The 16,748-nt window shown below is 48.9% G+C and overlaps 1 protein-coding gene across 5 annotated transcripts in view; it reads right to left on the bottom strand.

The window, feature by feature from the left end:
- The window catches only part of DAB1 (DAB adaptor protein 1), a 1,311,411-nt gene that overhangs the window by 1,030,898 nt on the left and 263,765 nt on the right, over positions 1 to 16,748 (bottom strand). For all 5 annotated transcript variants that reach the window (XM_043963034.1, XM_043963028.1, XM_043963033.1 and 2 more), the window contains exon 2: positions 826 to 966. The gene's annotated coding sequence lies outside the window, so the exon portion shown is untranslated. The remainder of the gene's footprint in view (positions 1 to 825; positions 967 to 16,748) is intronic.

The raw sequence follows: 16,748 nt of genomic DNA, 5'->3' as shown, positions 1-16,748 counted from the left end.
GCCACAGTTCTGAATTAGCAACAGGAGTACGTGTGCCGCCAAACACAGATCAAGTTACATTTAATACATGTGTACGATGAATACCAGCCACATTTGGCACCCCTCTCCAGAACCATGTCATTATAAGCTGTATTGACAGCAAACAAGTCACATTAGTAGCTCGTTGATCGCTACGGGAAAAAAAGAACATATAATTTTGTTGATGTTTGTGAGTTGTTGTTTTTTTCCAAGTCACATTGGACATCATTTGCCTTTCATTATCCTTAGCATACTGACAATAAAATCACAGATCCCCAGAACACAAAGGCAAGAAACACGAGATCCCCTCTTCAGCTATGGTTGACATAAAAGGCAATCCATGCAGTGTGGAGGCAAGAGATGAAGAGCTGGCAAAGATGTCAGTAAACATCACATCCATGCTCCACCCACCCATTTCATAGATAAGGAAACTGAGGTTTCCAAAGGTGAAATATCTTACTAAATTTTGAACAGGTAATAAGTATCAGAACTGAAAATTGAACACAGGAACTCTGCCTTCAAATCCAGTTCTGTCTCCAGGACACATAGATGCAGAAGCCCTATGAGCTTATGTTTCATCGGCATGATCATAAACAAGCCAATTTTCCTCTTTGGGCCACATATTCTTACAAATAAAAATAAAGATATGGACCACATGACCTTGAGTATCTGTTCTGGCTCAACTTGTTGGACTCTATGGATGACTATATGAAGGAAAAGAGAGTTGATATTTGGAGTCCAGGATAAGCAGAACAAAATAGGTTATTCAAAACACCTCCTGTAAGAATAAAAGAGCCAGTGACCTACCTGGACCCACATATGCCTTGGATGATCCTGCCAGTACCCTGGAGTTTTGTTCACAAAGAAGATGGGCAACGAGGAAGTGAGTACTCAGAGATGCTGGTGAAAGGTTCCCAGAGGGCTGAGATGACGATTCTTGCTGCAGCGCTATGGGGAACACAGATTAAAACAATTCTGATTGGGATACTGAAGTTTCAAACACTGAATCACAGAAACTTAGGGATGAAAGGGTCCTCAGTGACCATTTGGTCCAACCCCCGTCCATAAAGGAATCCCTGTCACAATAAAACACCATTGTTTCTTGAAGACCTCTAGGGATGGAGAACCCAGTATTTCCCAAGGTAGTTGATCCCATATTTCAGAATGGTAGGAATTCTTTCCTAATATCAAACCTAAATGTGTTTCTCTGTAATTCTCCACCTAAGCAGTTTTCCTTATATACTGTATAATCCAGAAGTGCTAACCACAATTCAGATGAGATCTGATGAAGGCAGAATACAGTAGTTATCTCTCTATGGTCAGAGAACCACATCACCATAGGCAAGGAGAATGAATACTGATGTTGCATTTCCTAGTTCATTAATGGTAGTTGTCCCTATTATAGGAAGTGCTACATTAAAAAAAAAAATGGGACAGGGGCAGCTAGGTGGCACAGTGGATAAAGCACTGACCCTGGATTCAGGAGAACCTGAGTACAAATCCGGCCTCAGATACTTGACACTTACTAGCTGAGTGACCCTGGGCAAGTCACTTAACCCCCACTGCCCGCAAAAAAAAAAATAAAAATAAAAAAAAGAAGTAATCACTTTGGGGCGGCTAGGTGGCGCAGTGGATAGAGCACTGGCCCTGGAGTCAGGAGTATCTGAGTTCAAATCTGGCCTCAGACACTTAATACTTACTACCTGTGTGACCCTGGGCAAGTCACTTAACCCCAATTGCCTCACTTAAAAAAAAAAAAATGGGACAGCAAAAGGACTGTTAAACCTAGAAGGAACATTATCCCTTAGAACATAGAATGTCAGAACTAGAAAGACCTTAAAATATAGAAATTTGGATCTAGGAGGAACTTTAGAGAACAGAGAGCAGGCTGTTAGAACACAGAACCTAGAATAATAGAGCTGGAGGAGGGGATTGGTTCATACGAGATAGAATTCAGAGCAAGAAAAGCTTTGACTATAGAATGTTAGAGCTGGAAGGAATTTTAGAGAATGGATCATAGGCTATGGGGACTAAAAGGGACGAAGAAAGTAAGGGCTAGAAGTACTATTACAGATCAGAATATAGGATGTCACAGCTAGAAGAAACCTTTAAATAAAGAGCCCTGAGGGAACCTTAGGAAATAGAACATGGAATGTTAGCACTGTAGGGGAACATAGAACCTTAGAATGTTACAGCAGGTGAGAGACTTCAGAAATTATCTAAAACAAATGTAACTTCATAGATGCAGAAATTGAGTCACAATGAGGGGAGGACAGGTTACTAAGGTCAGAAAGTTCAGTTACTGGCTGAAATTGGAATTGATTCCTAGTGCCTTGATCCCATGTCCAGTGGTGTTCTTGAGACAGAAGAGATACATTATTGACCACTAACTCTTTGAACTAATCACATAGATATCCAGAAATGCTAGAACCCATGGTAACCAGAGAGAAAGATGGCCTCAAATGATGCTTCAGTAGAAATTCATTTGGGGTGGGAAGAGAATCTATTCAGGCAGATTCTTTTGTTTAAAAAACATTAAACTTATTGCTTTTCTCTTTTACCTTCTTCCCCCTATTGGGAGTAAAAAAGGAGAGAAAAAGTCCTAACTGAGGGATCCTGAAATCTCTGCCATTCTAATCTACGTTCCCATTTTTCACTCAACTCATCAAGCATTTATTAAGCACCTACTAAGCACTAGGGGGTTTTCTGGGATACAAAGAAAAGCAAAAATGGCCCCCTGCTCTCAAGGAACTCATAGTGATAATTCTTGAAGGGAAGGGAATAGAATAAGCATTTATGTAGTTCCTACTATGGGCCAAAAAACTTATAAAAATTATCTTATTTTATCTTTACCACAACTCTGGGAGGTAGATGTTGTTATTATTTCCATTTTACAAGTAAGGAAATTGACTCTCTGCGACCCCATTTGGGGTTTTCTTTGAAAAGATACTAAAATGGTTTTCAATTTCCTTCTCCAGCTCATTTTACAGATGAGGAAACTGAGGCAAGCAGGGTTAAGAGACTTGCCTAGGGTCATACAGATAATGTCTGAGGCTAGACTTGAACTTACATATTCCTGATTCCAATCCACTATTCCAGCTTGCTGCCTCTAATTCTTGAAAAATTCCTTCATCAATCTAGACATTTGGAGAGAGGCAAATTCAATATGGCAGGCCTTGGCCCTTCACGGAATTTACAGTTTAGTGGGATATATGATACAAATACAGATAATGACAATACACAATCATGCATGGTCAGAACATTAGGTCAGAAAAAGCTGCTCTATGATGACCAAGGTGAGAGGCTCACTCAGTTTAGCTGAACATGTGAAAAATCTGTGTATCTATGAATATGGGGCAAATTAAGCAGGGCCCTGATGAAGGTGAAGATGATAGCCAAGTATATTGGATACAGAGTCAGGAGACCAGACTTTGGGTCCCAACTGTGAGATTTCGAGAACTCCTTGAGCCCTTTAAATACTTCCCCATGAGTAAAAATGGGAATATGGGCAATTTCAGCAGCTACCTCTCAAGTACTTTAAGAGCAGTAACCAGATTTTTGCCGGTCTTTACATCTCTGCCACATAGCACAGTGTAAATATAAGCACACAGTAAGCACTTAATAAATGCTGGTGAGTGAGTAACTTTAAAGTACTAGAGAATATGTACTATTATGGAAGGTGAAAGAGACTACTTATGAGATCTAAGGGAAGCCATTTAACTCTTCCCGGCCTCAGTCTCTTCATGTAGGCCTACATGGCCTCTCAGATGCCTTCTGGTTTTAAATCTATAATCTCTAAATCTGTATCCCTATAACCCAGTATTTATTAAGCACCTTCTCTATGCCAGACACTGTGCCTGAGGATATAAAAACCCAAAGAAGGGGCAGCTAGGTGGCTCAGTGGATAGAGCACCGGCCCTGGATTCAGAAGTACCTGACTTCAAATCCGGCCTCAGACACTTAACACTTACTAGCTGTGTGACCCTGGGCAAGTCACTTTACCCCAATTGCCCCACAAAAAAACAAAACAAAAAACCAAAAAAAAACAAAGAAACCAGCCCCTGCCCTTATATTATGTTAATTAAACCAAGCCCTTCATCAGACAGATGAAGCAAAAGGAAGATGAGAGAGTGAACAGCTAAATCAACCCAGGAACCACAGTTGGCTCTAAATCCAGCCTCTGTGCTACCCACCATCAGACTGGGTTCAATGAACGTATCTTAATCGAGGGAAGGACTTCTAAACCTTCTTTTTGTCCAGGCTATTCTGGTAATATGGTGAGGTCTAAACACTCCCAATAATTAACATGAAGTTGGCACTCAGTAGGTGCTTTTTGTGTAATCACAAGAACTAGGATAGGGGAAAAGGGCTCCCACACAAATTGTTTTTAGCTCTGTGTCTACCGAGTTCAGGGTCCTTGCTTGGCCACTAAAGATTATCCAGAATCCTTTGATGGAGAGATTTTGACATCCAGGGAACTTGTTGTAATGGATGCAGCCCTGAACTCAGAGTCAGGAAGGTCCAGTTTCAAAGCCTGTCTCAGATCCTTACTAGCTATGTGACTCTGGACAAGGGTCACTTAACCTCCTTGCCTCAGTTTCTTTATTTGTACAATGAGTCCAATTCTTGGACCTGTTCTCTAAGTCTTTTCTAGCTTTAAATCTAGGATTCTAGGATCCCTGCCCCAAGCTTCTTCATGCAGAATTCCTGAATGCACAGCCAAGCATGGAAAAGGACAGAAGAGCAAGGAAATGAGAAGAGTACTCCTGGGTTATATGAGAAAAATTAACACAGCCTGTCACCTCTCGCACACGCATCAGCTGAGATGGATGTACTTCCTCCCCACAAAATGGTGGAGACGAGCAGCCTCCTGCTTGGTGTCATGAAGAAATATGCCTCTTTCCAGCCCAAAGGCCACCAGCTTCTGAGTTCCAGCCCCATCTTCCCAGAGATAAAGTGCCTGTGTTACAAATGAACCCGTCTCCACCCATCAGCCGCTGGCATGTAGCTGTGGAGGGAGGTCGCCTTTGTCGGCCCCAGTGAAGACAAAAGACACAATTTATGAGTCCAGTGGCTTATTGGGTTCCATTACATAAAACCAGTCCCTTTCAGAAACCCTGATGCTAAATGGGAAATGAATAAAGCTTACTGAATGAGAATCTCAAGAAAGAACTGTCCGAAAATGAATTCCCTAACCAGTCAAGGGCACCTGCAATCTGCCAGCACATCTACCCTTCTCATAATCATCCAGAATATTTGCAGAATATTTTCTATATTCCCATCTGTGCAGTTCTGTGACCTGTAGGGTAGATTTCTGGGAAAGCAGGACAGGTGAAGGCAGGCCCATTCCATAGATGGGAAAACTTAGGATCAAAGTGGAAAAGAAGGCTCCCTCCACACCTGGAAGCATTCTCTTAATGAGTCTCTGTTTCAAGCTTTTTCTTCCTTCAAGGCCCAGCTCAAGTGTGCCCCTCCCCCATTCATATGAAGGCATGGATCAGATGAGCTCTCTGTCACCCAGGTGGGTACAGAGGCCTTGGTGCTGAGGAAGTGAGGTCAAGAATATGGAGATGTCCAAGAGAAAGAGCCCAATAACAGCTTAATGGTGAGGTAGAGAAACTGGGGGGAGGAAGCCACTATGTGGGTCTGGATCCCAGCCCCTCCCTTAATGTTTTTTGTATATGACTTAAGGAAGTCGATTAATTTCTATGAGATCCAGTTTTGTCATCTGTAAAATGGGCATGATCACACTTGTAATAGGAGGATGATTGTTCCTAGTCATTAATGGATAGAGCTCTGGATCTGGAGACAGGAAGACCTGAATTCAAATCCTGCATCAAACATGTAATTTTAATATTATAGAATGAAATGGAATCTCTCTCTCTCCAGATAGGTGGTTCTGAATGGCCCCTCTCTAGTCTTGCTGGGAAGTCCCTTATGATTTGTGACTAAGGGGATATTATTATTATTAAAAGCATTAATATGGCAGTTTAAGGTTTATAATATATATATATTACAATATATATTTTATATATATAATCTCATTTGATAAATCTACAAAGCTCTTATATCATAGGCGCTAATAACTCAGGGACCCTCACTCAGTGTCCAGTGGTTGCCCTGGTGTGTGAGTATATTCCTGTTCCAGGCCTCATCTTCTATATTGCTAAGATAACAAGGAGGTGGCCAAGTGGGATCTAGCACTCCTATTTGTGCCACAGTCTGAGCGGGCAGAGAATCATGTGGGGGAGGACTTAGTTGATGGCAATAAGGGTACCAACCAGAGGATGAAAGAGCAGTCTCCCATGTGACTAGGAGGCATACAGAGGGTGGAGCAGAAGGGATGTTTAGACACAAGAGCCCAATGCCTGAATGTAGGGGACTGTGGGGAGAGCAGGTCCTGCAGGGCAGGGGCTGCCATGGTCCACTAAAGCTCCACGCCTAGTTGTGTGTGCTTCTGAGGGCACAGGAGCTCCCACTCAGGAATATCTGCACTTGGGGCACACTGAGGAGAGAGCCCCCAACTGATGACTATCTCAGTGGTACATTTCTGTGCATTCCTGAAGTCTCTAAACAGGGATGATTGTGTCTCCACCCAGAGGCCTAAGAAGCCACACACTGCTTTGGTTGTCATTGTTTTCTTGCTCCGCCCCCCTTCCTCCTTCTTTCCTTCTGTCCTTCCCTCCCTCCCTCCTTCCCTCCTTCCTTCCTTCCTTCCTTCCTTCCTTCCTTCCATCCTTCCTTCCATCCTTCCTTCCATCCATCCATCCTTTGTTCCTTCCTTCCTTCCTTCCTTCCTTCCTTCCTTCCTTCCTTCCTTCCTTCCTTCCTTCCTTCCTTCCTTCCTTCCTTCCTTCCTTCCTTCCTTCCGTGTGAGGCCAGAGCTGGAGGCCCTTAGTGAGTCACAAACAGACTTTGTAATGGACTAAATGCCATGCAAAGGCTTCTTTGGAAATAGCTGAATGGAATGTATACCCATGTATAATTATACAATTGCCATGCTTTGAGTCTAAACTAGAACAAGCAGTGCCTCAGTTCCTTGGGCCAGAGGGTCTGCTACATCTGTCCTGAGGGCCCACTTCTCAAATCTTGGTACCACAAAGAAGAAATCTAATCAATACATTGCATAGCAATCACTTGGTTATTGGAAATCAGTCATTATGTCTTCTGCACTCTTCTCTGATATCTCAGGGGCTGACTTGGCTGGTGTCTAAGGTCTCCCATGGACTGAGACAATCTATGAGGCCTCCAAGAAACAGTGCAGCCTAGAGGAATGAGGCCTGGTCAGCAAGGAGCTGGTTCCTAGTACCCAGTCATCACCAAGGGTAGGTCACTTGGGCGAGTCCCTCTCAGACTCTTTTCACATCTATAACATAAAGGAATAGGACGATATGACATTTAAGATCCTTTCCAGCTCTAACATTCTGTATATTATTGGGATGATTGAAGGGACCCCTCAAAAAAATAAAGACTAGTGTCTCTTCTGTGGATCATGGACAGAGCTGGGATGAACTCCCCAGATTGCTTCTAGTCAATTAGGACCTACTGTGTGCAGGGTACTAAGAAGCAGGAATACAAAGACAGGTAAAAGCCAGCATCTGCTCTCCAGAAGTTCATGTTGTAATGAAAGAGACAGCATGCAAATGACTATGGACAAATGAGGCCCATCAACTGGAGATAATCTTGTTAGTATTGAAGGGGGCCAGGACATGAGTGGTCTGGCTCCAGATGAAGGACTTTGCTTTGGGACAACACAGAAACCCTTTACTCCCTCCTTGGTCTCCATGCTGTTTGATGGGGAGGGAAAAAGCTGAATCAGAGGACTGCCCACGGAAGCCAAGAAGAGGAAATGGTTCCTCTCAGTAGCATTTGCTTCCTGTCTATCCAGGGTATGAGACTTGCAGCAAGAAGGGTGGGGCTCAGGGGCAGCTAGGTGGCATAGTGGATAGAACACCGGCCCTGAAGTCAGGAGTACCTGAGTTCAAATCTGGCCTCAGACACTTAACACTTACTAGCTGTGTGACCCTGGGCAAGTCACTTAACCCCCATTGTCTCACTAAAAGAGGCAGCTAGGTGGTACAGTGGATAAAGCACTGGCCCTGGATTCAGGAGGACCTGAGTTCAAATCCAGCTTCAGACACTTGATACTTACTAGCTGTATGGCCCTGGGCAAGTCACTTAACCCTCATTGCCCCACCAAAAATAAATAAATAAATAAGAAGGGTGGGGCTCACCCTTCCCCAGCAGCAGCAAGAATAGGAATTTCCCCAGTTGAAGGTTAGATGCTAAAATCTCCTCTGCTCTGTGGTTCTTTCCCTAAGCATAGGTTACTAAAGAACAATCCTGACATGTATGTTTCAGGCCGTGGTGGCCACACTCAAGGGCAGAGGTGACTGGAAGTACAAGACCCACCCCATCCACAGGCCTCAGAGGCAAAAATGACCACTGCTGGGAGGATAAGCCCAAGCCATGCCCTGGCTTCCCAGAAGGGAAGGACATTGGATGAGTTTATCCTGCATTAAGAACCAAAGTGATGCCTATTTAACAATCTGACATGGCATTGTATGTATTAATATTTTAACTATCAACCTCACAGGAAAGTATAATAGGAATGATGGATTGCTGTATCTCATTTTAAGTGTTTGTCAATGTTCACTTATAAGTCCTCTGTGTTTTCCTGCATGCATGTCTTTTGTGCTAGATAGAATAAATAACTTCCCTGCACTTAATCAGTTCGTATATTGAGTACTTTTGTTAGAAGGGACTCTATTAATTCATTTTGGGGAGACCATATGCATGACCCAAACCTAAGATTTAACAGATTACCCCATGTTCTACCCTAGGGTGAGGAACATAATGAGCTAGAGTATACAAAAAGAGCCTCATCTCCTTTAGGAAGAATCACCCCTGTTCTAAGGCCCCTCCCAGCTCTGACACCCCCTGTTCTAAGGCCCCTCCCAGCTCTGACACCCCTGTTCTAAGGCCCCTCCCAGCTCTGACACCCCCTGTTCTAAGGCCCCTCACAGCTCTGACACCCCCATTCTAAGGCCCCCTCACAGTTCTGACACCCCCTGTTCTAAGGCCCCTCCCAGCTCTGACACCCCCTGTTCTAAGGCCCCTCACAGCCCTGACACCCCCGTTCTAAAGCCCCCTCACAGCCCTGACACCCCCGTTCTAAGGCCCCTCACAGCCCTGATACCCCCGTTCTAAGGCCCCTCCCAGCTCTGACACCCCCATTCTAAGGCCCCCTACCAACCCTGACACCCCCGTTCTAAGGCCCCTGCCAACCCTGACACCCCCGTTCTAAGGCCCCTGCCAACCCTGACACCCCCATTCTAAGGCCCCTCCCAGCTCTGACATCCCCTGTTCTAAGGCCCCTCTCAGCCCTAACACCCCCTGTTTTAAGGCCCCTCCCAGCCCTGACACCCCCGTTCTAAGGCCCCTGCCAACCCTGACACCCCTGTTCTAAGGCCCCTCTCAGCCCTAACACCCCCTGTTTTAAGGCCCCTCCCAGCCCTGACACCCCCGTTCTAAGGCCCCTCCCAGCTCTGACACCCCCATTCTAAGGCCCCCTCACAGTTCTGATACCCCCTGTTCTAAGGCCCCTCCCAGCTCTGACACCCCCTGTTCTAAGGCCCCTCACAGCCCTGATACCCCCGTTCTAAGGCCCCCTCACAGCCCTGACACCCCCGTTCTAAGGCCCCTCACAGCCCTGATACCCCCGTTCTAAGGCCCCTCCCAGCTCTGACACCCCCATTCTAAGGCCCCCTACCAACCCTGACACCCCTGTTCTAAGGTCCCTGCCAACCCTGACACCCCCGTTCTAAGACCCCCTCACAGCTCTGACACCCCCTGTTCTAAGGCCCCTGCCAACCCTGACACCCCCGTTCTAAGGCCCCTGCCAACCCTGACACCCCCATTCTAAGGCCCCTCCCAGCTCTGACATCCCCTGTTCTAAGGCCCCTCTCAGCCCTAACACCCCCTGTTTTAAGGCCCCTCCCAGCCCTGACACCCCCGTTCTAAGGCCCCCTCACAGCCCTGACACCCCCGTTCTAAGGCCCTTGCCAACCCTGATACCCCTGTTCTAAGGCCCCTCCCAGCTCTGACACCCCCGTTCAAAGGCCCCTCCTAGCTCTGACACCCCTGTTCTAAGGCCCCCTCACAGTTCTGACACCCCCTGTTCTAAGGCCCCTGCCAACCCTGACACCCCTGTTCTAAGGCCCCTCCCAGCTCTGACACCCCCATTCTAAGGCCTCTCCCAGCTCTGACACCCCCGTTCAAAGGCCCCTCCCAGCTCTGACACCCCTGTTCTAAGGCCCCCTCACAGTTCTGACACCCCCTGTTCTAAGGCCCCTGCCAACCCTGACACCCCCGTTCTAAGGCCCCTGCCAACCCTGACACCCCCGTTCTAAGGCCCCTCACAGCTCTGACATCCCCTGTTCTAAGGCCCCTCTCAGCCCTAACACCCCCTGTTCTAAGGCCCCTCCCATCTCTGACACCCCCATTCTAAGGCCCCTCCCAGCTCTGACACCCCCGTTCAAAGGCCCCTCCCAGCTCTGACACCCCTGTTCTAAGGCCCCCTCACAGCTCTGACACCCCCTGTTCTAAGGCCCCTGCCAACCCTGATACCCCCATTCTAAGGCCCCTGCCAACCCTGACACCCCTGTTCTAAGGCCCCTCCCAGCTCTGACACCCCCTGTTCTAAGGCCCCTGCCAACCCTGACAGCCCCGTTCTAAGGCCCCTCCCAGCTCTGACACCCCTGTTCTAAGGCCCCCTCACAGCTCTGACACCCCCTGTTCTAAGGCCCCTGCCAACCCTGACACCCCCGTTCTAAGGCCCCTGCCAACCCTGACACCCCCGTTCTAAGGCCCCTCCCAGCTCTGACACCCCCATTCTAAGGCCCCTCCCAGCTCTGACACCCCCTGTTCTAAGGCCCCTCCCACCCCTGACACCCCCGTTCTAAGGCCCCCTCACAGCCCTGACACCCCCGTTCTAAGGCCCCTCATAGCCCTGATACCCCCGTTCTAAGGCCCCTCCTAGCTCTGACACCCCCGTTCTAAGACCCCTGCCAACCCTGACACCCCCCTTCTAAGGCCCCTCCCAGCTCTGACATCCCCTGTTCTAAGGCCCCTCTCAGCCCTAACACCCCCTTTTTTAAGGCCCCTCCCAGCCCTGACACCCCCGTTCTAAGGCCCCTCCCAGCTCTGACACCCCCATTCTAAGGCCCCCTCACAGTTCTGATACCCCCTGTTCTAAGGCCCCTCCCAGCTCTGACACCCCCTGTTCTAAGGCCCCTCACAGCCCTGATACCCCCGTTCTAAGGCCCCCTCACAGCCCTGACACCCCCGTTCTAAGGCCCCTCACAGCCCTGATACCCCCGTTCTAAGGCCCCTCCCAGCTCTGACACCCCCATTCTAAGGCCCCCTACCAACCCTGACACCCCTGTTCTAAGGCCCCTGCCAACCCTGACACCCCCGTTCTAAGACCCCCTCACAGCTCTGACACCCCCTGTTCTAAGGCCCCTGCCAACCCTGACACCCCCGTTCTAAGGCCCCTGCCAACCCTGACACCCCCATTCTAAGGCCCCTCCCAGCTCTGACATCCCCTGTTCTAAGGCCCCTCTCAGCCCTAACACCCCCTGTTTTAAGGCCCCTCCCAGCCCTGACACCCCCGTTCTAAGGCCCCCTCACAGCCCTGACACCCCCGTTCTAAGGCCCTTGCCAACCCTGATACCCCTGTTCTAAGGCCCCTCCCAGCTCTGACACCCCCGTTCAAAGGCCCCTCCCAGCTCTGACACCCCTGTTCTAAGGCCCCCTCACAGCTCTCACACCCCCTGTTCTAAGGCCCCTGCCAACCCTGATACCCCCATTCTAAGGCCCCTGCCAACCCTGACACCCCTGTTCTAAGGCCCCTCCCAGCTCTGACACCCCCTGTTCTAAGGCCCCTGCCAACCCTGACAGCCCCGTTCTAAGGCCCCTCCCAGCTCTGACACCCCTGTTCTAAGGCCCCCTCACAGCTCTGACACCCCCTGTTCTAAGGCCCCTGCCAACCCTGACACCCCCGTTCTAAGGCCCCTGCCAACCCTGACACCCCCGTTCTAAGGCCCCTCCCAGCTCTGACACCCCCATTCTAAGGCCCCTCCCAGCTCTGACACCCCCTGTTCTAAGGCCCCTCCCAGCCCTGACACCCCCGTTCTAAGGCCCCCTCACAGCCCTGACACCCCCGTTCTAAGGCCCCTCATAGCCCTGATACCCCCGTTCTAAGGCCCCTCCTAGCTCTGACACCCCCGTTCTAAGACCCCTGCCAACCCTGACACCCCCATTCTAAGGCCCCTCCCAGCTCTGACATCCCCTGTTCTAAGGCCCCTCTCAGCCCTAACACCCCCTGTTTTAAGGCCCCTCCCAGCCCTGACACCCCCGTTCTAAGGCCCCTCCCAGCTCTGACACCCCCATTCTAAGGCCCCCTCACAGTTCTGATACCCCCTGTTCTAAGGCCCCTCCCAGCTCTGACACCCCCTGTTCTAAGGCCCCTCACAGCCCTGATACCCCCGTTCTAAGGCCCCCTCACAGCCCTGACACCCCCGTTCTAAGGCCCCTCACAGCCCTGATACCCCCGTTCTAAGGCCCCTCCCAGCTCTGACACCCCCATTCTAAGGCCCCCTACCAACCCTGACACCCCTGTTCTAAGGCCCCTGCCAACCCTGACACCCCCGTTCTAAGACCCCCTCACAGCTCTGACACCCCCTGTTCTAAGGCCCCTGCCAACCCTGACACCCCCGTTCTAAGGCCCCTGCCAACCCTGACACCCCCATTCTAAGGCCCCTCCCAGCTCTGACATCCCCTGTTCTAAGGTCCCTCTCAGCCCTAACACCCCCTGTTTTAAGGCCCCTCCCAGCCCTGACACCCCCGTTCTAAGGCCCTTGCCAACCCTGACACCCCTGTTCTAAGGCCCCTCCCAGCTCTGACACCCCCATTCTAAGGCCTCTCCCAGCTCTGACACCCCCGTTCAAAGGCCCCTCCCAGCTCTGACACCCCTGTTCTAAGGCCCCCTCACAGTTCTGACACCCCCTGTTCTAAGGCCCCTGCCAACCCTGACACCCCCTGTTCTAAGGCCCCTGCCAACCCTGACACCCCCGTTCTAAGGCCCCTCCCAGCTCTGACACCACCTGTTCTAAGGCCCCTGCCAACCCTGACAGCCCCGTTCTAAGGCCCCTGCCAACCCTGACAGCCCCGTTCTAAGGCCCCTCCCAGCTCTGACACCCCTGTTCTAAGGCCCCCTCACAGCTCTGACACCCCCTGTTCTAAGGCCCCTGCCAACCCTGACACCCCCGTTCTAAGGCCCCTGCCAACCCTGACACCCCCGTTCTAAGGCCCCTCCCAGCTCTGACACCCCCATTCTAAGGCCCCTCCCAGCTCTGACACCCCTGTTCTAAGGCCCCCTCACAGCTCTGACACCCCCTGTTCTAAGGCCCCTGCTAACCCTGACACCCCTGTTCTAAGGCCCCTGCCAACCCTGACACCCCCGTTCTAAGGCCCCTCCCAGCTCTGACACCCCCATTCTAAGGCCCCTCCCAGCTCTGACACCCCCATTCTAAGGCCCCTCCCAGCTCTGACACCCCCGTTCTAAGGCCCCTCCCAGCTCTGACATCCCCCGTTCTAAGGCCCCTCCCAGCTCTGACACCCCCGTTCTAAGGCCCCTGCCAACCCGCTAACATCTTTTAAGGTTTCCTGCTCTGATGGACATCTTTCCTGTGGTCAAAGTGCTCTTTCAGCTCCAATGCTATGTATTCCCTATCATTGTGTGTCCTGCGGCCCCTTCTAGATCTGAGATCAAATGTTCCTCTGGAAGAGAAGGCCTGAAGATCTGGATGATTGAGACATCTTGCTTCCTCTGAGCCAAAAGACATGAGAAGAGCCCGGTCCCCTTCAGGAGGGCAGGGTCTCTCCAAGTCCATGGCGCTAGCTCTTTAGAGATGGCTGCTTTCAGGCATCCAAAGACAACAGAAGCTCTGCGTCAGCCAGAATGCCAGCCAGTCTGTGTGTGCAAAAGACAGAGACCATCAGAAGCTTTTCAGTGTACTCTCCTCCATCGCACTGACCTAGCCCTGCAGTGCTGGACAATCTCCCTGTGTCTCTGCTTCCACATCTGAGCCCAGCTAGGATGGCCAAAGGAAGAGATGAGTGATGGAGACCCACATGGAAACCAAAGTCTGGTCTGGAAAAACCAAAGGCCTGGAGTCACAGTGCCCACCTGACTCGGTGACCCCAACACACTGGGCTTTTAGCAAACACACAGCGTCCTGCCCCATTTCATCTCCCCAATCTCGAAATGAGATCTTTGCCCAGAATCACCTTTCCAAATCCTTTTCCTTTTCCCATCTGCCCCTGCTAGGGGGGTGTGGGCTTTAAAGGGCCAGGCAGCCCCCAGCAGCCTTTTCCAAACTGCCCGGGTTACAAAGGGCCTGAAACAGCCCGGCTCCTTCATTGGAGGGGGAGACTTGCCGGAGGCACAAACAAAGCTTCAAATAGATTTAATTTAAAATTTCAAACTGCTGGATGCAGCTCAGCTTTCCAATGCCATCTGCTTTTCTAGCTCGCAAGGACACAGAACATTTTTTATTGCGTTTGTTCAAGCAAGTCCACCAGTCAAATATTAATAATTTTCCCCAGCACCGATGAGGTCTGCGTGCTTTGGATGGTAGCCGAATGTTCATCTAGCTCATCAAAATTATCAGCAAAATAATTTCCTCTCTCCTAACTGCAGAAACAAACACAGATCAGGATTCTCAATGCTTGGGCATACCACAGAGTGACATTTTCAGCTCATCCCAGGCAAGAAGGCTTCAACTCTGCCTTGGGGCAGGTTGGCTTTCTACAGAACCCTACCTGTTCCACCTGGGCAAGGGGAGAGCTCAGGTCTATTCTATTAAGTAACTATGCATTGAGAGCCTATTGTACACAAAGCATCTTGTAGGACTTTTCAGGGCATGGATCACTGGATCAAAAGATCCCAGAGAGTACGGGTCTTCTAACTTCAAGTACAGAGGTAGAGGAAATAAGGGAAACTTCTTTCAGGCCTATCTTAGCAGCACGAGATTTAGACCTAAAGGAAGCTTAGAGATTATAAGAAAATGGAACCATGGATTTGTAGATGGATGAAATCTTTAGGATCAAAGGATAATGAAGCCACAGGTTTATAGGGTCCCTCCAGGGGACCTCACAGAGAATCCAGTCCACCATTCTCATTTTGCACATGTGGAAACTGAGCCCCATAGAGGTGAGGTGACTTGTCCAATGAGTGGTAGAGTCACGATTTGAACACAGATCTCTCTGTTGACTTCAGAACTAGAGTTCTTTCCACAACATCACACTCAGAACTAGGTGTGGTTTCTTGCCTGGTGATCCCATTAGGATTCTAGTTTAGATGTGTCCACAAAGCCCTGGAGCCCCAGGAAAAAGAATCACCCAGAGATCCTTGTCACATGACAACATGACTTCCCTGTGATCTTATTTCTTGAATGCCTCATTACGTTCTCCGGCTTTTGCCTTTTTCACTTCTGGGTAAGTGGTGCCATAGTGTTCTTAAAGTGAGGAAGACTTGAATTCAAATTTGGCCTTATCCACTTCCTAGCTGTGTGACCCTAGGCAAGTCCCTTAACTATACTGTCTGCTTTGGTCTTCTATAAAATGGAGATAATAGCACTTACATCCCAGAGTTATTGTGAGGATACGATGAGATAATAATTGTAAAGTATTTAATAGTGTGCCTGGCCTATAGTGAGCATTACAATAATGTTAGATTATTATTGTTGTTGTTGTTATTGTTGTTATTATTAGTATCTCTATTAATACATGCATGGTCTCCCAGACTCAACTAGAAGCTCCTTAAAAGACAGAAATTATATCACTTGGGCCTTTTTATCACCCAGCACAATGTCTGCTACATGGCAAGCATGTAATAATGCCCAATGATTGACCGACAGATGTATGCAAAATACTTTTCAAACTTCACAGAGCTATTATAAGGATGAACATGGAAGAAGAAAAGGAGGAGGAGGAGGAAGAGGAAGAGGAGGAGTAGGATGACACCCATGACCACAATCTATCTTGATTTCATTAGCTCCTCACCCCCTATCATTGTCTTCAACAAGTTCTATCTGCAGTATTCTTAATACCTTCTGGTTCTATCAGCCATTCAAGTCCTGAGTCACCCATATCAGGCCAGTAGGAAAAAGCAGAGAACAAAGACACTGTGTTCTTAGGCTTATACGTGGTCAAACTTGCTCTCATTAGTTTCACCCTTGTTGGCCCATATCTCCTGGACTCTGATGCCAGTCAATCAATCACTTACCTAGAGGACTTTAACATTTGAATTGGGTGGGGGTGGGCAGGAACAACATTTACATATATAATTGTATACAGACTATGTACAAAATAAATAGAAGGGAGTTTGGGAAATTGATGCACAAGCAGCTGAGAGGACCAGGGAAGCTGTCAGGGGAAATACATTTTCTAATGACTACAGCTATCCCAAAGTAGAATGACTGGCACTGAGAGCTCACAGGTTTCCCCTCATTGGAAAGGCTTTTAAGCAGAAACTGAAAGACCACTTATAATGTATGTTGTAGCATGGACTGCTTTGGGGAAACTAGGTCCCTATTAGGGTGAATAATGAATCCTGAAAAGTGGTTGCATGTATTCGAATTCACACTATTCAGTTATAATTATGT

This window comes from Dromiciops gliroides, chromosome 4, assembly GCF_019393635.1.
Source record: "Dromiciops gliroides isolate mDroGli1 chromosome 4, mDroGli1.pri, whole genome shotgun sequence".
NCBI classification, from domain to species: Eukaryota; Metazoa; Chordata; class Mammalia; order Microbiotheria; family Microbiotheriidae; genus Dromiciops; species Dromiciops gliroides.
The sequence above is the reverse complement of the archived record's forward strand: the minus strand, read 5'-3'. Positions and strand labels throughout refer to the sequence as shown.